The sequence below is a fragment of the Eretmochelys imbricata genome, chromosome 2, assembly GCF_965152235.1.
Source record: "Eretmochelys imbricata isolate rEreImb1 chromosome 2, rEreImb1.hap1, whole genome shotgun sequence".
NCBI lineage: Eukaryota > Metazoa > Chordata > Testudines > Cheloniidae > Eretmochelys > Eretmochelys imbricata.
Window position 1 is genome coordinate 262,608,171 of NC_135573.1, and position 25,892 is coordinate 262,634,062.

Below are 25,892 nucleotides of genomic sequence, written 5' to 3' on the forward strand. Positions count from 1 at the left end.
TTTGCAGGTCTGTCACTCTGTCTGTAGTGTCAGAAACTGCTCCCTGGGGAGTGCCATGTAGGGGCATGCCCAGATTTCCTCCTGCTTCCTCCCATCAGAGAAACGTGGGGAGGAGGGTCACACACAGATACTGCTCCCTCTCCCCCGATGTTCTTCCGTGCCTCATAATGGGCTGTGAGGGGTTGTAGGAGGGGGGTTCATGGGGTTAGGGGAGAAGGGGGCATAGTGCAGGGATAACGGGTGCAGGAGAAGGGCAGGAGTTAAGGATGCAGGAGGGAGGTGCAGCGGTTGGGGGCAAAGGGGGCTCAGGAGACGGGCAGGAGTTGCGGGTGCAGGAGTGGAGTGAAGGGGGAGTGTAGGAGTTGGGGCAAAGGGGGAAGTGCAGGGTTTAAGGGCAATGGGGGAGGGGGGAGCTCATAGGGGCAATGGGGGGGGGTGCCATGCCCACAGGGGCACCAAAATACAAGTTCGCCCAGGGTGCCATTTTCCCTAAGGCTGGCCCTCAAATCCGGAGTCACTCCTCCACTGTTATTCCAGTGTGAATGTAAAAATCTGTCAATGGAGTTCATTTCAACACATACCAAAGATATGAAATGCACAGCTAGCAAAGCTCTCCTCTCTCCTCAGTTTCTCCAACAGCACAGATATCACTACCAGCTTCCCAAGCGCTCTGGCTCATAATCGGGGCATCACCTTCTCCCTTTCTCTAGACCCATACCTCCAGGCCCTGTCCAAGTCTTGTCACTTCTACTTACAGGACGTTTGTAAGCTTCAGCTTTTCCTGTCTGTCCAGCTCATGTTCAGACCCTCACCATCTTACACATCAAGGAGTGTAATCAGCTCTTCTCGGCCAGCTACACGGCTCCCTTCCAGACCATTCAAAATGCTGCTCCTTGGCTCGTCGTTCCAACCACAGCATTGCCAACCCTCACAATTGTATTGGGAGTCTCATGCGAGCTGGTGGTTTTCTTAAAGCCCCAGATGCTGGAATCATGAGAATCTCAGCTTTCCATTAAATAATCAGCACGTTTCTTGCTTTCACAGCCGTGGAGAAAAATGGAAGATGTGAAGTGGGAGGCCCCTGGGGGCACAGAAAATAGAAGGAAAATAAAAAGAAACTCAGTTATTTTTAAAAAAATCTTATGATTTTTGCAGGGCCTGGTTCATGATTTTTGAACAGTTGGGCCTGGCCCAACATCAGCACACTCTTTACAACCATCCACCAGTTCCCCTTCCTCCATCACGTTAAACACAAGCTCCTTGTCTTTGCCTTTAAGGCCCAGGGCCATTTGATCTTGCCCTATCTGTTGGATACACTAACCTATGGAGCTGTCAGCTCCTGCTGTTGTTTTGCCAATGAATCAGCCTCAATCACCCGCTCACGGGGAATATGAAAGAAGTCTTTACAATCATAAGTGGTGTGGAGAAAGTGAACCTTTTGATTGTTTGGATTTTTGTTACCCATGAAGGGCTTACATTTTAGTTTGGGACTTGGCTGGAATGCTAAGCCACATCACCAGCTCCTGCCTGTGTGGGGAACACTGAGGGACCCACCTTACAAGAGGAAACTGAGGCACCGAGGAACTGCAGCACTACTCTCAGCCACAGAGGAGGGGCGGCTGGGGGGCGGGGAGGGGCTCTATGGGCAGCCACACCCTGTGATGAGTGCCTGGCTACAGAAGATGATCCGTTAGCTCAAGTTGTAGAGACTCATGTTTTTAGCTTCGGGGCTCCCTGGTTCAATCCCCAACGGTGGCCAGTGTGACATCTGTCACAAGTGCACTTCAGAGACTTGCCTGCGTGCATGACAGTCTTACTGAACACGTCAGACCCCCATGGCTCACTGCTGGTGTAGCAGCATCCATCCCTAAAAGCACGTCCGATCCGCGGAGCAGAGTTTTCCTTTCGCGTGAAGAAACCATACATTTTCTCGCTTCCCTGTCCAAGCAGCGTTGCCACCTCACTTGGGGTTAGACCATGCTAATTGCACACAGCCCCTAGTCAAAGGGGAAGTCACGGTGTAGGGACGCACTGCCCAATGAGGAGCACTGTGCTGCCCAGAGGCACAAAGACTCCCAGGGCTCCTCTGCTGCTCTGGGATGGGTGGGAGCAATTTGCAACACTCTTTTATCCTTCTCTTCTGCATGGCCAGCCAGCTTCAGTGCCTGGTCTGTAGGGGAGGTGGAGACAAGCATAGCTCCGCCCACTCCTGGCCCCTCCCACTTGCTGCTGGGTGGAGGGAGAGCTACAGATGAGAGCTAACACTGTCTGCGTAACAGTCGGGGAGGACTTACTCCCTTTGACTCCCTGACGTGGCACGTTATGGCTAGAAACAAGCCAGCTCTTATGGCTTGGAGGCTGCACCAGTAAAGCTAATGGAAGCTTTTCTGTTGACTGGAATGAGAGCGGGATCAAGATCTTCATGGAGATCCTTGCATCACTACGTGCAATACAACGATCTGCTCGATGGGAGATAAGGGCGAGTGCGAGCAGTAATCCTGCCACTCAATTTATTTAGGGCATAATCGAAATGCTCAAGAGCTGGGATAGATTCCAACTGTTTGAGCTGCTTGGGTTTGCTGGGTTCCCTTCTCCCCCCCCCCCAAAAAAGTGCATATCAGCTAACTCAACCCCCCCAGTGATTTAAATGCCTGCCATTGCTGCTGGTACCAGCCCTGTAAAAAGAACTGGCCCCCGTTCAAATCCTTCGCCTTACTAAATGTTTAGGGATTTGGAGCCCATACATGCAATTACTGCATGCTTCTCAGGAAGAGAAAATAGCCAACAGCTGTTCTGGCCCCTGATCAATTACGATAGGAGGAAGAGGAGAGGAGGGGGGCAAATCTGCATACAATTAGGAAACAATTCTAAAAATGGGTGTTTGGAAGGGAAAAATATGTGGCCCTGCAGTGTAGGATTAAAGTCTAGCAGATATGAGGAAATCCCCATCACTGGATTGGAAGGGAGAGAAAGTAGCCGGTGAAGTGAGTGCCACTCTGTGGGCTGGTGGGGGGAAGAGGTACCTTTGCTGAAAGGATCTCAACACGTGAATCCTGATCTGTAAATTGAACTCCAAGGCAGGGACATGCTTTCAGATGGTGACCAGGGTTAAACGATGCTCTTAAGTGTTGTCCATTTACACTGGAGACTTTCTTATTAGTATTTATTAGTTGGTTAGAGTAATGCCTAGGAGCGGTAGTCGTGGAACAGGACCCCATTGTGCTGGGAGCTGTACGAACACAGCAAAAAGATGGTTCCTGTCCCAAAGACCTTATAATCTAAGTATAAAACAAAAGAGAATAGGGGGATATAGACATATAGGGGTACAAGGAAACAGCAAGACAAAATTGGTCAGCAAAATGGGCAGTGGTCTTGACACACCAATGGCCCAACTGTTGCCAATTTTGTTGTGGGCATCACAACGTTCCTACGGATTCGCCCTCCCTGACTCTGGTGCTGCATTGGAACCGGCATAGGCAGTGAAAAACGATGTGCTAGTCGATAGGGCTGGTCAGGGTGTAGTCTCCCAAGTGGAGGTTTTTAAGGTCAGGCTTGACAAAGCCCTGGCTGGGATGATTTAGTTGGGGATTGGTCCTGTTTTGAGCAGGGGGTTGGACTAGATACCTCCTGAGGTCCCTTCCAACCCTGATCTTCTATGATTGTATGATTCTATGAATGTGGGCTGTGACTTTCAAATGAGAGATAGGGGTCCCGGATTTCATTGAAACTCAATGGGATTTGGGTACCTAACGCCTTGGGTTTGTTTGAAAACCCCAGCCTTGGAGTCATCTGAAGAGCTCCGAACCAGCCTTATTCTGTCAGGTGAAAGCATGGTCTTATGGCGAGGGCACAGCTGCGGGAGTTGTTATGGGTTTTATTCCAAGCTGTGCTGCAAGTTTTCAGTACGATGCTGAGCAAGTCACTTGATGTCTCTGTGCCTCAGTAAAATGGGGGTAACAATAATTTGCTCTGTGGGGTACTAGGATGTAAATTAAACTCATGATTTTATAGCTTATTGAGATCATTGGGTGGAAGGTGCCGTACACTGGCAAAGTATCATTGTCCAAAGAAGGGAGGTTATTATGATTGTTATATATACACAGAAATAAAGTGGATGAGGTGATATCTTTTATTGGATCAACTTCCATTGGTGGAAGAGACAAGCTTTCAATCTCCACAGGGCTCTTCTTCAGGTCTGGGGAAGGTACTCAGAGTGTTACCTAAATTTAAGGTGGAACAGATTGTTAAGCATCAGGAGTTAACTCATGTTGCAAGAAAACCATTCAAAATGAACTGGGCAATTAACACCTCTGCAGTCATAGGAGACAGAATTGGTGGGTTACCCGCTGTTGCAATACTCATGAGACATGAAGCCAGTGTCTTTCTTGAGTCCATGGTGTTTGGTGTCTAACAGAGTTACGAATTCTTTGGGTTTCCTTTGAGGATGAGGACTCAGCGGTCAGATATGGAGTGATCGTTTTGTGTAAAGCGCGAACATATGCGCACACAAACACACACAGAGGGAGAGAGTGTATAGAACGATGCAGAAACTGAGTTTCCATGCAGCAAACATTTTAGAAATTTTCAAAATTTGTTTTAATTCCAAATTGGAATGAAAATGGAATTTTTTTTAAAAAAAACCCACCCCATTATTTTGGGGGTAATCAGAATGGTCTGATTTAGACTTTAAAAAAATTCAAAATGAACAGTTATTGTGAAAGGAAGAATACAAATATTTCATTCTGATAAGGTTGAAATGGAACATTTTGACCTTAGCAAAACGTTTCTTCCACTTTTTTAAACAAAATTCTGTCAGAACGGACACTTTCCTCCAGAAAGTTTTGAGTTCAACAAATTGGCATTTTCTGATAGCAAAACATTCCATCGGAAAATTCTTGACCAGCTCTGTGCCAATAATTTAGCAGACACTTTGTAGACAGAGGTAGTTTTGTGTAGGTTGGTACAGCACATCAGAGCATTGGTTCTCAATATTTTCTGTATTGTGACCTCCTTTTCCAAACAGGGACCCACTGGGATCCTCTCCCATGTTATCGGTATATTGGAAGGACAAGATATGACTCCTTGATACCTGCCCAGTTGGAGAACCCATGGATGAGAATGAAGTGAAAGAGTAATTAGCAAGTTGGTGAACACATTGACCCATCGCTTCTGGAGAACTTGGCTCAACTGCAAAGACGACACACTTGAAATGAATTTGGTGGTTTCCAGAGCCTTTCACCTCTAAGTCACTGATTCCAGTCCAAAGCAGCTTGGTAGACCCTGAAAGCTGTTACCTTCTGAAGCCAGGTCAATGACATATGCTGAACTGAGATTGTGGGTCAGTTCCCTGATCACAGGAGTGAACATCTGAGCAAAACATGGTTTTATTTTTTAAAAGCAAATGTCTTTTTTTGACAAGATATCCATCTTTTGCCAAAAATTCAGGTTTTCCTAAAAAAAAATGAAAACTGATATCAGCATTCAGGGACCAAAACCCAATTGTTTTCAGTTGCTGACTTTAACTCCGAGCTGGTTTTCACTCCTGTTAGCCCTGAAGTGCCAGCAGTGAGTTGAGAGCAGAGTGACCCAGGGTCCAGTCCTTCCTTTGTAGATTGAGAGAATAGTTTAGTAGGCACCAATCAGCCATGTTACGAATTCTTATAATTTTATGATTATTGGAGAATCTCAACTTTCTTTATTTTAAGAAAAACATTTCCCCAGCCCTTGTGGTTGCAGAGAAAAACTTGAAAATGTGACCCAAGTACATCCATCTATGTGGGTACTAATGATACCATGAGGTATGACCTTCAGCAGATCAGAAGTGACTACAGGACTCTGGGGAGTAAGAGTGAAGGAGCTGGGGGTGTAGTTGGTGCTCTCTTCAATCCTGCCGGTCAAAAGTAGGGCCCAGGCAGAGACAGATGCATCTTAGAGGTGAATACCTGGCTGTGAGGATGTATCACCAGAAGAGTTTCAGCTTCCTTGGCCATGGGATGCTGTTCTGGGAAGAAGGACTGCTAAGTAGAAACGGGGTCCACCTGTGGAGGAAGGGGAAGAGCATATTGGGATACAGACTGGCTAACCTGGTGAGGAGGGCTTTAAACTAGGTTTGATGGGGGCAAGTGACAAAAGACCACATGTAAGTCAAAAACATGGAGACCTGGGAGAAGGGTCTGAATCTGAGGGGAGCATGGGCTGCTATAGCAGAAATAAGGGAGAGACAAGACAGAACTGGGGGGATGGGGGAAATCAAATCAGTATCTTAGATGTCTATATACTAATGCGAGAATATGGGGAATAAGCAGGAAGAACTCGAAATGCTAGTAAATAAACACAACTATGACACAGTTGGCATCACGGAGACTTGGTGGGATAATATTCATGACTGGAATACTGGTATAGAAGGATACAGCTTGCTCAGGAAGGACAGGCAATGAAAAAAGGGAGGAGGAGTTGCCTTATATATTAAAAATGTATACACTTGGACTGAGGTTGAGATGGAAATAGGAGGCAGACTTTTTGAAAGTTTTTGGGTGAGATAAAAGGGGTAAAAACAAGGGTTATGTCATGGTCGGGGTCTACTACAGACCAGCAAACCAGGAAGAAGAGGTGGATGAGACTTTCTTTAAACAACTAACTAAATCATACAAAACGCAGGACTTGGCGGTGATGGGGGACTTCATCTACCCAGACATATGTTGGGAAAATAACACAGCAGGGCACAGATTATCCAGCAAGTTCTTGGAATGCATTGGAGACAATTTTTTATTTCAGAAGGTGGAGAAAACTACTAGGGGAGAGGCTGTTCTAGATTTGATTTTGACAAATAGGAAGGAACTGGCTGAGAATTTGAAAGTGAAAGGCAGCTTGGGTGAAAGTGATCATGAAATGGTAGAGTTCATGATTCTAAGGCATAGTAGGAGGGAAAATAGCACACTAAAGACAGTGGATTTCAAGAAGGCAGGCTTTAGCAAACTCAGGGAGCTGGTAGGTAAGTAAACAAGTCAAAGAAGAAAAACAGTTCAAGACAGTTGGGAATTTTTCAAAGAGACATTGTTAAGGGCACAAGAGGAAACTATCCCACTGTGTAGGAAAGATAGGAACTCTGGCAAGAGACCACACTGGCTTAACCAGGAGATCTTCAATGATTTGAAACTCAAAAAAGAGTCCTACAAAAGTGGAAACTAGGTCAAATTACAAAGGATGAATATAAACAAATAGCACATGTTGGTGGGGACAAAATTAGAATGGCCAAGTCACAAAACAAAAGTAAACTAGCTGGAAACATAAAGGGTAACAAGAAAACATTCTACAAATGCATTAGAAGCAAGAGGAAGAACAAGGACAGAATGTTACTCAATGGGGGGGGGGATGATAACAGAAAATGTCGAAATTTCAGAAGTGCTAAATGACTTTTTTGTTTCAGTTTTCACCTAAAAGATTAGTAGTGATTGGATGTCTAACATAGTGAATTCCAGTGAAAATGAGGTAGGATCAGAGGCTAAAATAGGGAAAGAACAACTTAAAAATTACTTAGACAAGTTAGATGTCTTCAAGTCACCAGGGCCTGATGAAATATACCCTAGAATACTCAAGGAGCTGACTGAAGAGATATCTGAGCCATTAGCAATTATCTTCAAAAAGTCATGGAAGACGGGAGAGATTCCGGAGGACTAGAAAAGGGCAAATATCATGTCAATCTATAAAAAGGGGAATAAGGACAACCCCAGGAATTACAGACCAGTCATCCTAACTTCTGTACCCAGAAAGATAATGGAGCAAATAATTAAGCAAGCAATTTGCAAACGTCTAAAAGATAATAAGGTGATAAGTAACAGTCAGCATGGATTTGTCAAGAACAAATGGTGTCAAACCAACCTAATAGCTTTCTTTGACAGGGTAACAAGTCTTGTGGATGGGGGGAAGCAGTAGATGTGTTATATCTTGTCTTTAGTAAAGCTTTTGCTACTGTCTCACACGATCTTTGCATAAACCACCTAGGAAAATACAACCTTGATGAAGCTACTATAAGATGGGTGCATAACTGGTTGGAAAACCATTCCTAGAGAGTAGTTATCAGTGGTTCACAGTCAAGCTGGAAGGGCACATTGAGTCGGGTCCCACAGGAATCAGTTCTGGGTCCAGTTCTATTCAATATCTTCATTAATGATTTAGATAATGGCATAGAGAGTACACTTATAAACTTTGTGGACGATACCAAGCTGGGAGGGGTTGCAAGTGCTTTGGAGGATAGGATTAAAATTCAAAATCATTTGGACAAACTGGAGAAACGGTTTGAAATAAATAGGATGAAATTCAATAAGGAAATGCAAAGTACTCCACTTAGGAAAGAACAATCAGTTGCACACATTCAAAATGGTAAATGACTGCCTAAGAAGGAGTACTGTGGAAAGAGATCTGGGGGTCATAGTGAATCACAAGCTAAAAATGTGTCAACCGTGTAACACTGTTGCAAAAAAAAGCAAACATAATTCTGGGATGTATTAGCAGGAGTGTTGTAAGGAAGACACGAGAAGTAATTCTTCCGTTCTACTCAGCTCTGATTAGGCCTTAGCTGGAGTATTGTGTCCATTTCTGGCTGCCACATTTCAGGAATGCTGTGGACAAATTGGAGAAAGTTAAGAGAAGAGCAACAAAAATGATTAAAGGTCTACTAAAATGACCTATGAGGGCAAATTAAAAAAAAATGGATCTGGAGAAGAGAAGACTGAGAGGGGATATAATAACAGTTTTCAAGTCCATAAAAGGTTGTTACAAGGAGGAGGGTGAAAAATTGTTCTCCTTAACCTCTGAGGATAGGACAATGGGCTTAAATTGCAGCAAGGGTGGTGTAGGTTGAACATCAGGAAAAACTTCCTAACTGTCAGGGTGGTTAAACACTGGAATAATTTGCCTAGGGAGGTTGTGGAATCTCCATCACTGAACATTTTTAAGAGCAGGTTAAACAAACACCTGTCAGGGATGGTCTAGATAATACTTAGTCTTTCCATGAGTGCCGGGGACTGGACTAGATGACCTTTTGAAGGCCCTTCCAGTCCTATGATTCTATTATTCTAGAATAGAAGGCAAGAAGGCAAATAAAAATACCCCAATATTTATTATTTTTAAAAATATCTCATAGTTTTTAACTAATCTCAGGATTTTGGGGGCCCGACATGATTTTTGAACATTTAGGGTTTGACAATACTGTAATATTTACACTTGTGCAATCCCACTGAAGGCCAGGAGGGTCACGCAGGTGTCAGGTGAGGCTATAATTGAAAGGTAACAGGGTTGCCTTTGGAGATATCAGTGAGAACATTCTGTGGCTTGTAGAATCTTTATTACTGGAGATGACGCACAAGAAGAAAGTAACTCAGCTGCGTTCTCAAGTCTTGCTGAGCTTGCTCTGCCAACAGTTAGAAAAAAATCCATTTACATGTAAGCTTGAGTACATTTGCTGGAACCACTGAGAGGCAGTATGCTTGGCACCATGCAATGCCATCTACAGAGTCATTTTCCAGTGTAGAGCTGCACTTTAAATGGAACTCCTCTTCACAATACAGATTCAGTGAATTCTGCATTTGGTGAAGCAGACCCAGATGTTACATCCTATAATTAGAACAGTTCCACAGTGAGATACCGATTAAGTCTACTTTATTCCTGACATTTTATAGCAAACAAGGATTGTATTCCAAATACAGTAAAAACTTTGCTATCTGGCATGTTGGGGAAATGGGGGGTGGCAGTAAGTCAAAAATTCCAGTTAACTAAGAGGGAGGGAGTTTGGGTGTGGCAGGGAGCTCAGGGGTGGGGGCTGGGGCATGGGAGGGGTTTTGGGGTGCCGGATCCAGGTGGCGCTTGCCTTGGGCGGCTTCCTGTAAGTGGTGACTTGTCCCTGCTACTCCTAGGCAGAAGTGCGGCTAGGCGGCTCTGCTGCACCACCGGTGCAGCTCCCTTTGACCGTGGTTCCCAGCCAATGGGAGCTGCAGAGCCAGTGCTCAGGGTAGGGGGTGGAGCAGGAGCAGCGCACAGAGCCCCCGTGGCCGTTCCTGCACCTAGGAGCGGCAGGGAAATGTTGCCGCGTACGGGGAACCACTCGGAGCCAGGTAAGGAACCTGCTGGTCCTGCACCAACCGGACTATAGACTGGACTTTCAATGAAGATCAGAAATGCTGGTTCATAGAACTTTCCAGTTGGTAAGGTGCCGGATAACACAGCTTTTATTGTAGTTGCATTGCTTGAACCACGCTTAACTAACCCTTAGTGCCATCTAAAAACCTCTCACATCACTCACCACTAAGCCCGAGTTTTAGCTCAGCCAGAAGTTACTGGGCTTGAGGGTGGTTCATAATGGTCCCTTCTGGGATTATGAATCTATGACTTATTTTAATACTTTTATTGCCCATATCTTTACATAGATTCATAGAATTTAAGATCAGAAGGGACCATTATGATCACCTAGCCTGGCCTCCTGCATAAGACAGCCCAGAGTATTCCACCCAGTGATTCCCACACCAGGATTGAGGGGTGATTTGATCACAGTCTATAAGTATCTACATGCAGAACAAATATTTAAGAATGGGCTCTTCAGTCTAGCAGCAAAAGGTCTAACATAATACAGTGGCTGGAAGTTGAAGCTAGTCAAATTCAGACTGGAAATAAGACGTAAATATTTAACTGTGGGAACAATTAACCAGTGGAACAATTTACCGGGTTGTGGTGGCATCTCCATCACTGACAACTTTTAAATCAAGATTGGATGTTTTCCTAAAAGAGCTGCTCTAGGAATTTTTAGGGGAAATTCTCTGGCCTGCGTTATCCAGGAGGTCAGACTAGATGAACACAATGATCCCTTCTGGCCTTGGAATGTATGAATCAAGCTCAGTAATTTCTGGCTGAGATACAGGATTTCTTTGAGAAAGACATCCTAACTTTTCCCCCCTGCAAACCTGCTCTTATTCAGAATGCACTTATCTATTGTTGTTGTTGATTTATATTGTAGTTCCTAGGAGGCCCAGACATGGATCAAGACCCCATTGGGCTAGGTGTTGTGCTAACACAGAACAAAAAGATAGTTTCTGCCCCCAAGAGCTTACAGTCTAAGCATACAAGAGAAAACAGATGGATACAGACAGACCAGCAGGGCTGCAAAAGGAAAGAGTGAGATAGTCTGGGTCAGCATGATCAGCAATGGTCTCAGCACACCAGCAGACTAACCCCTGTGGACTTTTTATATGGAACATGGCAAAGGAGAGTTTTAAGGAGGGATTTGAAGAATGACAATAAGTTAGTTTTGTGGATGTTTATGGGGAGCTTCTTCAAAGGGCAGCATGGGATGATAATGATAGCATCTTCAGGGATTCCTCAGTCTACTTCCACACTATTGTAAGACTTCCTTGCATGGTACCTGACTTACTAGGAGTCCAGTCCTGCTCCTGTTGACACCTATGGGTTGTGTGTCATCGATTTCAATGGGAACGGGAGAGAGACCTTGGGACCTCTTACCGCACGTCTTCCTCAGCTGGTAGTCATAAAACATGGCATTCTTGAAAACTAACACCCTTGTTTCTCTGCACTCGGTGAACACTTGCCTCACGGCTTTGAATTCAAGTAGTTCATGGTTACAGGTTCTAAGTTTCTGTTATTTTCATATGCTCGGTTAGGAAATCAATCCAAGATGGCTTTCCCCCTGACTGGAGGTGTGGTGGGGTGACTCTGTCTTTCTATTCCAGTCGTCTTCTAGGTAAGTTTGGAAACTTCTTGATACACATTTAAGCTTGAGCTACACAATGTGACTCTAAGGCTTTTAGCTGAGGCAGTAGAGGCTTGTGGTTTTGGATCTGGAGGTCTGAGGTTCGTTCACTGGTGACGGTTACATGTCTGGCTGCCTTTACTATCCAAAAGATGATTGGTTAATTAAAGCCCTCCTGTAGCTTTGTTTACCTTGAGAATTAGTCCAAGTATTTTCCATCCTCTCTCTCCTCCTGTCCTTGAAGTCTGTAGCAGATACTTTCACTTGTTTCTTCATTTTTCACTCCTTGTTTCCTTACCCAAAGAATTTCTTCACTGGATCCAAATGAAACTGCAGGAGAAATTTTAGGCAGACAGAATGGAATTACCCAAATAGGCATTTAGGAGGATATGGAGATAATGCCCTTTATTCTGGCACAAAGTGCCCTGGGATAGTTTCACAAGCACAAGTGCCCAGGGCCTCAGCTTCAGATCTCAACTGAAAAACTGCATCTCCAGCACCACAGCTCCATAGCGCCACACTGTGACACGGCTTGACCACTGATGCCTTGGCCTTTCCTCCACCCAGTTTTGTCTTAACACTTCCTGATGGAGCCTATTAAACATTTTTACACACATTTTTTTTTCTTCGAAAAATGGTGTTTTGTGAAAAATTCTCAACATGATAGAAATGGTCTGGTTGAGGAAAATGTTCCAGGGCATTTTTAATCATTGAAAAATGGACCTAATCAAAGAGAGGTTTCATTTCTCAGAAAGCCTGGCTTTCAGTCAACAAAACTTTTTGAAAACACAATTCAAAATTTGGTTAAAAAATAGTGTGGGGGAGTTGTCAAAAGACAGGAAATGGATCCATTTTGAACCCTACAAAGTGGAAATGATTTCAGTGTTCTTTGCACAATAGTGCTCCCGTCTTTCCACCACCTTTCCCCATTGCATCAGTACCTAAGCTCCTCTATTAGTGAGGACTGTAGTGTGGACAATGCAACAGCTCTTCTCAGCTGTTTCTACCACTGAGGGCTTGCTCTGAGCAGGGTTAGATCCACCTGTATGGCTCTTTGTGTTGCTAAACCGTGGTGCTTGAGGGTGACTGTGTTCAGAGGAAAACGTATAGCTGATTATGACTTGAAAATGTGCTCTGTTTTATTTTTAAGGTGAAGTGTTTGAATCAGGTGCTCCAGGCATGGCCTCCCCAGTTACTTTTCTCTGCCAACCCTGCAGCCTTCAGGGGTGAGGCAGGAGCTCTCTAAACAGCTAACATCTCTTCCAAAGACCCGGGCTGGGTTGTTGTTGTTGTCAGACCTTCGAGTTCGAAGAGGACCATGACATAACTGATTAGTTTGTTTTCTGTAAATGCATGAATGGCTGATCAGGCCAATTTGAGCTTTGAACTGTCTATGGCACACTGAACAAGAGCTGTTGCTTTAGGATACTTGATTAACCGCGGACATGCTGCGGTTATTGGATTTACGCTGCCGGCACTTCTGTTCCACCTCAGCAGTTCTCCTCCACTCACAGACTGTAGCTCCGGTACAGACGAGACTTTGCCAGGTAGAATGATCGTGAGCTAGGTCTTCCCAAAACTCTGGGTCAGTGTTGAAATGCCTCAAGGATAACTTGAGGGAGTGTGGCAAATTGCCGGCACTACTATGATGGGTCTCGCACTTTCTCTTCTTGGGCGGTTGGGGGGGGTCAGGGCACTGTTCCTTGCCCCTGAACTGGGGTATTAACTGCCCCACTAGTGTCCTAGAGGAGGGGAGTGGAGAGGGAGGGACCCGGGCCCTCCCTCTACTCCGGGTCCCAGCCCAGGGGCCCTAGGGATAGCGGTAAACCACTAGAACTAGCGGTTCCTTCCCCTGGGCTACTTTCCTCTCCTGCCCTTCAGCTTGTGGGCCTTCCTGCCCTCCCTCAGCACAAATCAGGTGTCCCTTTAACTAGGGTCTTGGTCTTCTTAGCCCACTGCAGCACTTCTCCAAACTCTCCTCTGCTTCCCTCCAAACTGCTCTCTGCTCCAGCGCCAATCCACTCTGCTTCAACTCCTCCAAACTGCTCTCTGCTCCAACGCCAATCCACTCTGCTTCAACTCCTCCAAACTGCCCTCTGCTCCAACGCCAATCCACTCTGCTTCAACTCCTCCAAACTGCTCTCTGCTCCAATGCCAGTCCACTCTGCTTCAACTCCTCCAAACTGCTCTCTGCTCCAACGCCAATCCACTCTGCTTCAACTCCTCCAAACTGCTCTCTGCTCCAACGCCAATCCGCTCTGCTTCAACTCCTCCAAACTGCTCTCTGCTCCACCGCCAATCCACTCTGCCTCAACTCCTCCAAACTGCTCTCTGCTCCAACGCCAATCCACTCTGCTTCAACTCCTCCAAACTGCTCTCTGCTCCAACGCCAATCCACTCTGCTTCAACTCCTCCAAACTGCTCTCTGCTCCACCGCCAATCCACTCTGCTTCAACTCCTCCAAACTGCTCTCTGCTCCACCCCCAATCCACTCTGCCTCAACTCCTCCAAACTGCTCTCTGCTCCACTGCCAATCTGCTCTGCTTCAACTCCTCCAGACTGCTCTCTGCTCCAACGCCAATCCGCTCTGCTTCAACTCCTCCAAACTGCTCTCTGCTCCAACGCCAATCCACTCTGCTTCAACTCCTCCAAACTGCTCTCTGCTCCACCGCCAATCCACTCTGCTTCAACTCCTCCAAACTGCTCTCTGCTCCACCCCCAATCCACTCTGCCTCAACTCCTCCAAACTGCTCTCTGCTCCACCGCCAATCTGCTCTGCTTCAACTCCTCCAGACTGCTCTCTGCTCCAACGCCAATCCGCTCTGCTTCAACTCCTCCAAACTGCTCTCTGCTCCAACGCCAATCCACTCTGCTTCAACTCCTCCAAACTGCTCTCTGCTCCAACGCCAATCCACTCTGCTTCAACTCCTCCAAACTGCTCTCTGCTCCAACGCCAATCCACTCTGCTTCAACTCCTCCAAACTGCTCTCTGCTCCACCCCCAATCCACTCTGCCTCAACTCCTCCAAACTGCTCTCTGCTCCACCCCCAATCCACTCTGCCTCAACTCCTCCAAACTGCCCTCTGCTCCAACGCCAACCCACTCTGCCTCAACTCCTCCAAACTGCTCTCTGCTCCAATGCCAGTCCACTCTGCTTCAACTCCTCCAAACTGCTCTCTGCTCCAACGCCAATCCGCTCTGCTTCAACTCCTCCAAACTGCTCTCTGCTCCACCGCCAATCCACTCTGCCTCAACTCCTCCAAACTGCTCTCTGCTCCAACGCCAATCCACTCTGCTTCAACTCCTCCAAACTGCTCTCTGCTCCAACGCCAATCCACTCTGCTTCAACTCCTCCAAACTGCTCTCTGCTCCACCGCCAATCCACTCTGCTTCAACTCCTCCAAACTGCTCTCTGCTCCACCCCCAATCCACTCTGCCTCAACTCCTCCAAACTGCTCTCTGCTCCACCGCCAATCTGCTCTGCTTCAACTCCTCCAGACTGCTCTCTGCTCCAACGCCAATCCACTCTGCTTCAACTTCTCCAAACTGCTCTCTGCTCCAACGCCAATCCACTCTGCTTCAACTCCTCCAAACTGCTCTCTGCTCCACCCCCAATCCACTCTGCCTCAACTCCTCCAGACTGCTCTCTGCTCCAACACCAATCCACTCTGCTTCAACTCCTTCCCCTGTCTGATTGAAGCAGGGAGTTTTTATCATGTGACTGACTTCAGGTGCTTTAATTGGCTTCAGGTTCTTTAATTAATCTATAGCAAACTTTCTTCCCTCTACAGGGAATAAGGCCCCCTTCTAACACTCTCCTGCTGCTGCCCTCTGGCCATGCTGTATCATAGGGAGTCTTTGAAACATTTCTTCTGGCCTCCCTGAGAGCACTTTAGCTCATCATAGAAGATCTTTGGCAGTCACTCATCTGACATTCTGGTGACATGGCCTGCCCATCTCACCTGTGATTTCTCAACGGAGTATGGATGCTTGGAATGCCTGAACGTATGAGAACCTCAGTATCTGGAACTTTGTCTTGACATCTTATACTCATCAGTTTCCTCAAGACAGCCTACGGGAAAGTGATTCAGCTTCATAACCTGGTGTCTGTACAGTGTCCAGGTTGCACATGCATACATCACAGCTGGCAACACAACAGCTTTGCAGACCTGCAATTTTGTTTGTTGACTAATGCCTCTGTGCTCCCACACGTTTGCACACAGTTTGCCAAAGGCCGCACTTGCTTTGGCAATTCTGGTGTTGGTTTTATCATCGCTGTGAACTGCACGTGACAGCGTACCGCCGAGGTAGGTGAACTTGTCCACTGCCTGGAGGGTTTGGCCATTCACTGTGTTAGCAGGCTTTATCGAAGGCTTTCCTGGTGCAGGCTGGTACATCACTTCCATCTTCTGTAGCTCCCCTGCTGGCTGCTTGCTGCATCGCAATTAAAGGAGGCGAGTAGCGGCCTGCTTCCCTGCTGGGCTGCAGGAGTTCCAGTGACAGCCAGATGGAAGCTCAACTGATCCTAGAGGAACGGTTAAAGCATTGACTGTGGCCCCTTCACCTTTTTGGAAATGATCGATTCAGCCAGGAAGGGTTGGCTGCCAGGGCCTCCACGGAGGTAAGGAAGTGTCTGCTCTACGGGAGAACCTCCATCCTTGTTGAGGTAGTGTAACAGCTGGGAACTATGGGAAAAAGCTCAGTGCAGACACAGCCGTAGGAAAAAGTGACATCTATTGAATGACCACCACCACCTCCTGGAAGATCAGTGGTTGTGCTTCTCAGGGGGAGGGTGTATCTCCCAGCCAAGTGTTGACTCAGCCTGTCCCTGTTTTCGCTGATGAGATCTAACAAGATCAAGGTGCAAAGTAGCATTATTATCATTATTTATATTATGGAAGCAGCTAGGGCCCTACTGTGGTGGATGCTGCAGACAGTCACTACTCTGGAGAGCTTAGAAGCTACACAGACCAGACAGGCAAAGGGAAGGAGGGAAAACAGACAGAGAGGTGAAGTGACTTGCCCAAGTTCACACAGCAAGTCAGTGGCAGAGCCAGGAGTAAAAACCAGGTCATTTGAGCCACTGTGTAGCACCCTCCCACTGGGCCACATTGCCCGCTGGTCGAGAGAACATCAAATTCCTCATGAAAACTGAAATTCACCCAAGTTCACCTGAAATTAATAACAAACGGGGGAAGGGGCAGGGAGATCCTCTTGTAATTACTGTGTTATATATGCAATATATCCCCCATAAAGCACATTCTCAGAAATAGTCTCAGACGTGCCTATGAGCTACGCTTGATGTATTCATGGGTCTGCAGCTATTTTGGCCTACGTTGAAGCTTGGCAGTTTTACAGCGGGAGCATTAGCAAAGCTGTGTGAAAGCTAAAATTCTTCTCTGGGAGTAACCGTGGAATAAGAACAGAGATGCCGCCGAGCCAGGCCTGCATACCCCACATCTTGTTGCTACTGATATTAATCTGCTAAACTTCAGATTCGCACTGAGCTGGGACTCAGAAGTTCGGAGGTCAGGTCTACAGACTCCTGTGTCACCTTGGGCAGGTTGCTTTCTCTTTGTGCCTCGGTGCCCCATCTGTAAAAGAGGACAAGACAACTTTTTTTCCTACCAGCCGTCCTCTGTCTTGTCTGTTTAGACTACACGCTTTTGGGGAGTGTCCCTTCAGGTAGGTAATGATGCCCTAGTGGCTAGGGCTCTTGCCTAGGCCTGTGGGGAGCTGGGTTCAATTCTCAGAACTTTTGTGACATTTCTGGGTCACCTTGGGCAAGTCACTTCCCTTCCCTGTGCCTTAGTGTCCGCATCTGTAAAATGGGGATAAGGATACTGACCTCCATTGTAAAGTGCTTTGAGATGTATGCAGGAAAAGAACTGTACAACAGGTAGGGGTTATTACGATGTGTACACTGCCTAATATAATGGACCTCTGAACTTGGTTGGGGCCTCTAAGCGTTAGGATGATGCAAATAATAAAGTGGGGATTTTGTCAGGATATGCCTTCATATAGAATCTTTTTCTGCATGGGGGAATTCCATCTGCATCATGTGTAAAGTTAAAGGAATCCGTGGAAAACTGCCTCCATGAATTTCCGTGCCTTTCTTGTTGTGGTTTGAGATAAACATTAAGTCATAACAGTGTAAAACCGGGGGAAGTTAGCCCATGCAAAGGGAATGGATGGATGGAAATCACATTACTGCTGCCTCTTATACCCACATTCTTGGTAGTCTTTTATGGAAGAGTCCTTAATTCCCAACCTCATGATGCATTCATCCCCTGCTTAACGCTTAAGATGGTTAGACCATTAGGTAAGGATGATGTTGTTATTTAGGTTACATCTTGGAAGCCCCAGCACCTGGAAACTATTCTCCTTTGTGGTTTTCTGACTGATTTCAGAGAGTCAGAATTATGCCTGGGCCATCCGCTCTGTATTTAAAAAAAAAAAAATCAGAAAAACCTAAACCTGTCCCCAGCAAACCTTATAGGCTGGAGGATCGTAGTGAAGGTCTAAAAATGTCACCCTCACTTCATCAATATGTGCCATTTCCTGCCAGAAACCAGACTGGTGAGTCATATGTGATATATATTTTGTACTTTTTTCTTCATATCAGACTGCACCATATGGCACTAAAACCATCATTTAATGTGGAATTATGAAGCTAATGGAATGTGGAGAATGAGGCCTTGCTTTCCCATTGGTCACCATACCAGTCTTTATGCGCAAGGGAAAGACCAAGCTTGTAAACAGAGCTCTGTGTCCATAGAAACCTCCAGATTAACTTTTCAATTTAATCGCAGTACAATAATTGGCTTTTTTTCCTATACATTTAAAAAAAAATTTCCACAGTTCATAAGAGTAATGATGAGCTACAGGTCAGGCATTTCTTGCCAGTGAAGAACTAGTTTGGGTTTGGTTTGGTCTCCATCCAGACATTAATTTCCCACTAAAAGCCTAACCTGGGGTGAAATTCTGGCTTCACTGAAGTCATTGGGAGTTTTGTCATTCATGTCAATGGGACCAGGATTTCACTCCTGGAGTTTTTTATTCCTTAGAGGCCTGATCCTCAGAGGCACTGAGTTCCTTTGCCCTCCTACCTGTCTGGCTTTGCTTTCACAATCTATCTGCAGCCCTTTCCCACTCTCAGTTGGGGTGCCTCCAGGCTCTAACCGTTCCTGCTTTATACTCCTTTCCTTGGGTGGATATCATCCAGTTACCCAGCTGCAACATCTCTCAGGTCTACCTTGCCAGTCCCAACCTGGTTCCATACTCTGTCCACTCCCACATCTCAGCCTGACCCTCAGGCATCTCCTCCTGGATGTCTTGCCCCCAGTTTAAACTTAACATGGCTGAAAGCAAACTCTTGATCTTTCCTCCCCACTCCCCCATTCTCTGTCACTGTTGTTGGCAGCACAAAACTCCTCCTCATTCATACCTTCAAACTGAGTGTCATCTTTGACTCCCTGCATTCCACATGTCCAGGCAATGTCCAAATCCTGTTGCTTCTTCCTCCATTACCTTTCTGACCTTTAATTTCTGTCTTTACATATGAATTCTTGTCTAAACCCCTATCATCTCATCTGGTCAGTTCTTGTCCAACATCTCATCTCTCATCCAAGCCTCATCTTCTCATGGCTTGATTACTGCAAGCTCCTGCTCCTTGAACTTTTCCAACATCTACAATATCCTATTCCCCTTCCCCTCTTTAGTCCATACACAACATAGCTTCCAAGATCACCTTCCTTACCCATCACTCTGAATATGTCACTACCCATTCTGAGGGCCTGATACAACACCCACTGATGCTATCGTGATTGTTACCATTGACTTTTGTGAGCTTTGTTTCAATCAGGCTCTGAAGGGCTGGCTCCTTATTTTCTACTCCATCAAGTTCAAGTTTCTTATCACAGCCTTTAAGGCTCTTCTCAACTCTACTTCTTCCTGCATATCTGCTTTGCTCGTCTATTTGTCCCACAAACTTCTTCCACAAAGATCTCCCTGCTTCCTTCCATGCTGGCCATGAGCATGGAACCGAACTAATCTATCAGGCCTCTGTTCTCTTCCACTTCAAGTTATTCCTCAAGACCCACTCCATCTGTGATGCCCGCAAGAAATGAATGACCTAAGCATCGGCAATGCCATGAGATGGGTGAAGAAATGATTCACTTCATTACTGAGAGGTTAAAAAAATAAATCAAGGCCCAAAGGCCCTGATCCAAAGCCCACTCAAGGCTCCCAGGTTTTCCATTGATTTCAGTGAGTTTTGGATCAGACCCGTAGTTTAGAGCCATCAAGTTGTGCATGCAGACAACTTATTAACCAATGTCATTACTTGAACTTATGATCATTACTCTCTTACTCCTTTATTTACCGTTATTAATTGTTAGTACTAATCAGGGTCCTGTTGTATGCTAGGTGCTGTAGAAACACATAGTGAGAGATGGTCCTTGCCCCCAAACTAACTAGAGAAGACCCACAAAGACACAGAGATACCCTCCAAAGTAGGATATATGCATTCTTTGGGACAAGGACCATGTCTTCCTTCCTGTGTGTTTGTGCAGTGTCCAGTGTCATGGGGCCTTGATCCTCATTGGCACCTTTGGCTGCTATCGCAGTACACATAATTAATAATATGCCCATCTCGAGGCATAACATATGCAGAAAACAAAACTAATGCACGTGACCAGTTACGGGCCTGATCCAAAGTTAATGGAAAGACTTTAATAGAGTTCAGATTAGACTGTAAAGTTTCATGTTGAGGTCACTTGTGGTAACAAGTAAATGCAAAATCACATGGCGGGGGGAAGTGACAGGAATGCTCCAAAACCCTCCGCTGCTCTGAGAGAGAGAGGGCTGTGTTATTCTCAGAATGGTTCCAGCATGGAGATCACATTGCATATGATATGTTGTCACAACTCACGACACAGCAAACAAGAAAGGATTTGAGCAGTTGAATGGCAGTAGAGGGGCATGGTGGGGGGCACTCAGAAGTTTTAAATATTTTGGAATCTGTAATTATTTTTGCTTGGGCTTCATTTTTAGCTTGGCTTAACTATTCCCTCCACAATGCTTTTTCATAAAGGGATCAAGCCCATTGTTTATAGAGTTTGCTAATAAGAGCCCCTGGTCGTGCTGTCACAGCCGAGTGATTCAATTACAAGGCTGGACAATAAAAGCTCAATAAAGAAACTCAAATCCTTACTAAATTCTTTTTTTAAATTATTATTATTATATATATATAAAAAAAAAGGCTAACGCTGCCAGATTGGGAATTTACGTTGCACAGAAGAATCTGATCTCTCTGAGTAGCACGGTGCAAATTAAAAGAGGTTTAGCGTTAAGTGTTCATGGCACAAAAGCAATTTTAAGGACCTGCAATCAGCTTAGGTTGGCTAAGCCTAAATACGGACAAATCATGTAATGGGCAATATCCCTGGCAGTACCATGCAGAGCCCTGACAGATGTGTTCTCTAAGGTTTACAGCCAGGACACAGAACAACCCAATGTGTTTGGTTGGAGGTGGTGCTTTGTGGGCCATCTAGTGTTCTGGTATCTGCCTCACATGTTCTGTTTTTCATTCAGAGATTTTTTTAAGGCCAGAAGGGACCGCTATGATCATCTAGTCTGAACTCTGGTATAACACAGGCCAGAGAATTTCACCAAGAGCTTCCTGCATCAGGCCCATAATGTCTGGTTGAGTTAGAGCAGGGGTGGGCAAACTGCGGCCCAGGGGCCGCATCCGGCCCTCCAGATGTTTTAATCGGTTCTTGAGCTCCCGCCTGGAAGTGGAGTCCAGGGGGCTTGCCCCGCTCCGGTGCTCCAGCTTGGGAGTGGGGTCAGGGGCTTACCCCACTCCGCACGGCTCCCAGAAGCAGTGTCATGTCCTCCCTCCAGCTCCTATATGTAGGGGCAGCCAAGGGGCTCCTCATGCTGCCCCTGCATCTCCCATTGGCTGGGAACCGTGGCCCATTGGAGCTGCAGAGGCAGGGCCTGCAGACAGGGCAGTGCGTAGAGCCACCTGGCCTGGCTTCTCCATAGAAGCCAGAGGGGGGACATGCCCTGGAAGCTGCTTGAGGTAAGCGCCACCCGGAGCCTGCACCCCTGACCCCCTCCTGGTCACCCGGAGCGCCACCCAGAGCCTGCACCCCTGCCCCAGCCCTGATCCCCCTCCTTGCCTCTGAACCCCTCGATCCCAGCCCAGAGCACCCTCCTGCACCCCCAACCCCTCATCCCTAGCCCCAGTCAGACCCCTTCCCTCCCCCCGCACCCCAACCCCCAATTTCATGAGCATTCATGGCCGGCCATACAATTTCCATACCCAGATGTGGCCCTCGGGCCAAAAAGTTTGCCCACCCCTGAGCTAGAGTATCTCTATATGAAAGACAACCAGTCTTAATGTAAAGATTTCAAGTGATGAATCCTCCACATCTCTAGATAAGTTGTCCCAATGGTTAATACCAGTACAATTAAAATGTTGAGGCTTATTTCTAGCCAGAATGGGTCCAGCTTCAGTTTCCAGCAATCGGGGTCTTCCTATGCTTCTGTCTGCTGGATTAAAGAGCATTCGCCTATCAGAAATCTTCATCCCATGTAGGTGCTTATAGACCATGATCAGATCACCTCTTAACTTTCTCTTTGCTAAGCAAAGTAGATAGAGCTCCTTTAGTCTCTCTCATGCAGATTTATGGACCTCAGATCATTCATGTAGCTCTTTTTCAAACCCTTTCCTGTTTATTATCATCCTGTTCTGTCCCATTCACATGCTTGGGCGTAGTCAATGTCACAGTGGCAAAACACCGATAGGAATCAAATATGGCTGGGAAAACATCTCCAAAGAGCAATATGGCGATTGCTTTTATTAATGGATTTAATCATGATGAAGGCCAACTTCCTGTAAGAAATGGGCCAGGCTCCAGAAAGTGGCTTTAACTGGGGAACAGCAGGGGAACACCCAATGGAGAAGACACGGAGAGGTGGAGCTGTGAAGTTATTGGAGGCTGGTAATCATTCAGAATAGCCAGCATCATGGCCCCAGTCAATGTTCCCTTTAATTTTTAACAGGCCATGTGTGCAAAATTTTTCTTCTGTGCAAATTGTGCTTCTGTGCAAATTGTTGTGTGTGTGGTGTTTCACCATGTGTGTAGGGTTTAGGATCTGTGAGCACACACACACGTGCACAGCTTAGAGGGAACAGTGACCTCAGTGCATCAACTATGGCACGTCCAGTTTATGGGAGGGTGAACTAGTTCATGTCAAATAAGATCTATTCTGAACTTGGAAGTCAACCTTAATGGAGCAAGTTTGTTCAGCTTTTTGGTCCCCTTGTTGTTCTCATTCATGCAACTATACATATTGCAGCACCAGGGCTGGAGACAAAAGGTTGCTCATGTGGATATTTTCAGCCCCCTTCCCCCCCGGAATGAAGACATTCCTGAGACATCACAGGAAGGCCCAGTTTTCATGAGATGTTTAGCCTCCCTTTGGAAATGTGGATTTTCTAAGTATTGTGACCACCACCATACACTCAAAATTTACCACTGCACAGTGAGATGCTCTCTTCTAATACAGGAAGGCATCACAGTTATGGATAGCATCGGGGGGCAGTGAATGCTGAGTTTTTAATATCACCTACTATATATGAATCCACTTTTTTGGGGTGCTGATCAGAATGGTACCTTGGAACCATTCAACCTTTCACTGAGCATTAATATTATACATACTGTAAGCTCTACGGCAGTGGTTCTCAACAGCTGTGTGCTAAAGGCTGGGACCCCACGTGGTGGGGTCCCAGCTTCTCTGCCACCCAGCCTTGCACAGCAGGGCCTAGGGTCTCGGTTACCTTGCCACCCGGCCTGCACAGCAGGGCCCAGGGTCCCGACTGCCCTGCTGCCCAGCCGTGCCTGGCAGAGCCTGGGGTCCCAGCTGCGCTGCCTCACGCCCGTTGTTCTGCTCCTGGCCCTGCTCTGTGGAGGGGTCTCTGGGCTGGGGGCGCTGGGAACAGACATCTCTGGGAGGGTTGGAAAGGCGCTGTGGTTCTCAATCTGCGGCCCAGGTAACGCCTGGTGGGCTGCATCCGTGATAAATAGGTCGAGAACCACTGCTCTTTGGCCTGAAGGCCTCTGCAGTACGGAGCTCACTACTGACCCCAGTTGGTGAACAGGGAGCCAAGCAGCCCACAGCTGCTTGAGAACCCCAGAGGCTCTGCTGGGGAGGTAACTTGCTGCCAGCCTCTCTTGCATTTCACTTCGGTGACGTTTTGGGACATTTGGTTAAAATACAGGGAAGTTTTGAGTTTGGGAGCCATAAAACGCTGTTATCCTTGCTGGGAAAGGAAGGACCAAGAGAACTCCATCAAACATGCCTGAGGTGAGAGGTCACCTGGACAAGGAGCACAGGCAGACACAGTTGGATAAGGTAGCCTGAGAGGCTTAATGGAGAGGCAAAGCAGTTTCTATCTTTTGCTAGGAGTGCCCTTGTCATAAATATAAAGGGAAGGGTAAACACCTTTAAAATCCCTCCTGGCCAGAGGAAAAACCCTCTCACCTGTAAAGGGTTCAGAAGCTAGGATAACCTCGCTGGCACCTGACCACAATGACCAATGAGGAGACAAGATACTTTCAAAGCTGGAGGGGGGGAAAAAGAACAACGGGTCTGTCCGTCTGGGTGTTGCTTTTGCCAGGGACAGAACAGGAATGGAGTCTTAAAACTTAGTAAGTAATCTAGCTAGATATGTTTCAGAGTAACAGCCGTGTTAGTCTGTATTCGCAAAAAGAAAAGGAGTACTTGTGGCACCTTAGAGACTAACCAATTTATTTTAGCATGAGCTTTCGTGAGCTACAGCTCACTTCAAAGCTCATGCTAAAATAAATTGGTTAGTCTCTAAGGTGCCACAAGTACTCCTTTTCTTCTAGCTAGATATGCGTTAGATTATGATTTCTTTAAATGGCTGAGGAAATAAGCTGTGCTGAAAGGAATGGATATTCCTGTCTTTGTGTAACTTAAGGTTTTGCCTAGAGGGATTCTCTATGTTTTGAATCTAATTACCCTGTAAGGTATTTACCATCCTGATTTTACAGAGGTAATTCTTTTTACTTCTATTAAAATTCGTCTTTTCAGAATCTGAATGCTTTTTTATTGTTCTTAAGATCCAAGGGTTTGGGTCTGTGGTCACCTATGCAAATTGGTGAGGATTTTTACCAAACCTTCCCCAGGAAGTGGGGTGCAAGGGTTGGGAGGATTTTGGTGGGGCGAAAGACATTTCCAAACAACTCTTTCCCAGTAACCGGTTAAATGTTTGGTGGTGGCAGCGAAAGTCCAAGGGCAAAGGGTAAAATAGTTCGTACCTTGGGGAAGTTTTAACCTAAGCTGGTAAAAGTAAGCTTAGGAGGTTTTCATGCAGGTCCCCACATCTGTACCCTAAAGTTCAGAGTGGGGAAGGAACCTTGACAGCCCTACTTGTGAGAAGGCCTGTGAGGAGCTCCATATGCCACTGATCTTTCTGAATGCTTAGCATGGCCCTAAGGTAGTAAGCTTGAGGTAGCAAGTTGAGTGGAGACAGGTTGTGCTGAAGCCCCAGAGAGCAGTAGCTAGTTGAAGGACTGTGGTGTGGACCCCTGCACCCCAGGAGTACCCCTTTACATCAGGGCTCAATGCTTCAGGTGTCTTTGTCACCAGGGCCTCATGCAGGCCATCTGCCTTGGTGTGTAATTCAGCCCTCTGGCTGAGAAGGATCTATGTCAGAGCCCTTCTGGGGGAACAAAAGCTCAGATTAATGTCCCAAAGCCCCTCAACAATCAGCCCTTCCTCAGGGCTCTGTCTTCAATCTCCTTCCTCAGCTACTCTAGAGTTTTTTTCCCCCATTAGTCCCTCGGGCTGCCTGCCACATCTGCTTTCCTGTGGACCCTGGGTCAGGCTCCTTCCTAGGAAACCCTCTGGTTCCTCTTTTCAGAATGAACTCTCTCCCCTTTCATGAGGCCCAGGTGTCAGTTAAGTTATCACCTGTAGCCTCCCAGTCCCACCCCTCTGGCAGAGAAACAATGAAGTAGGTGAATCTAATGTGCTATCATTAATAGACTATTAACCTCACCCCACCCCCATCTTTTCCAAGCCGTGATGAGGTTTCACC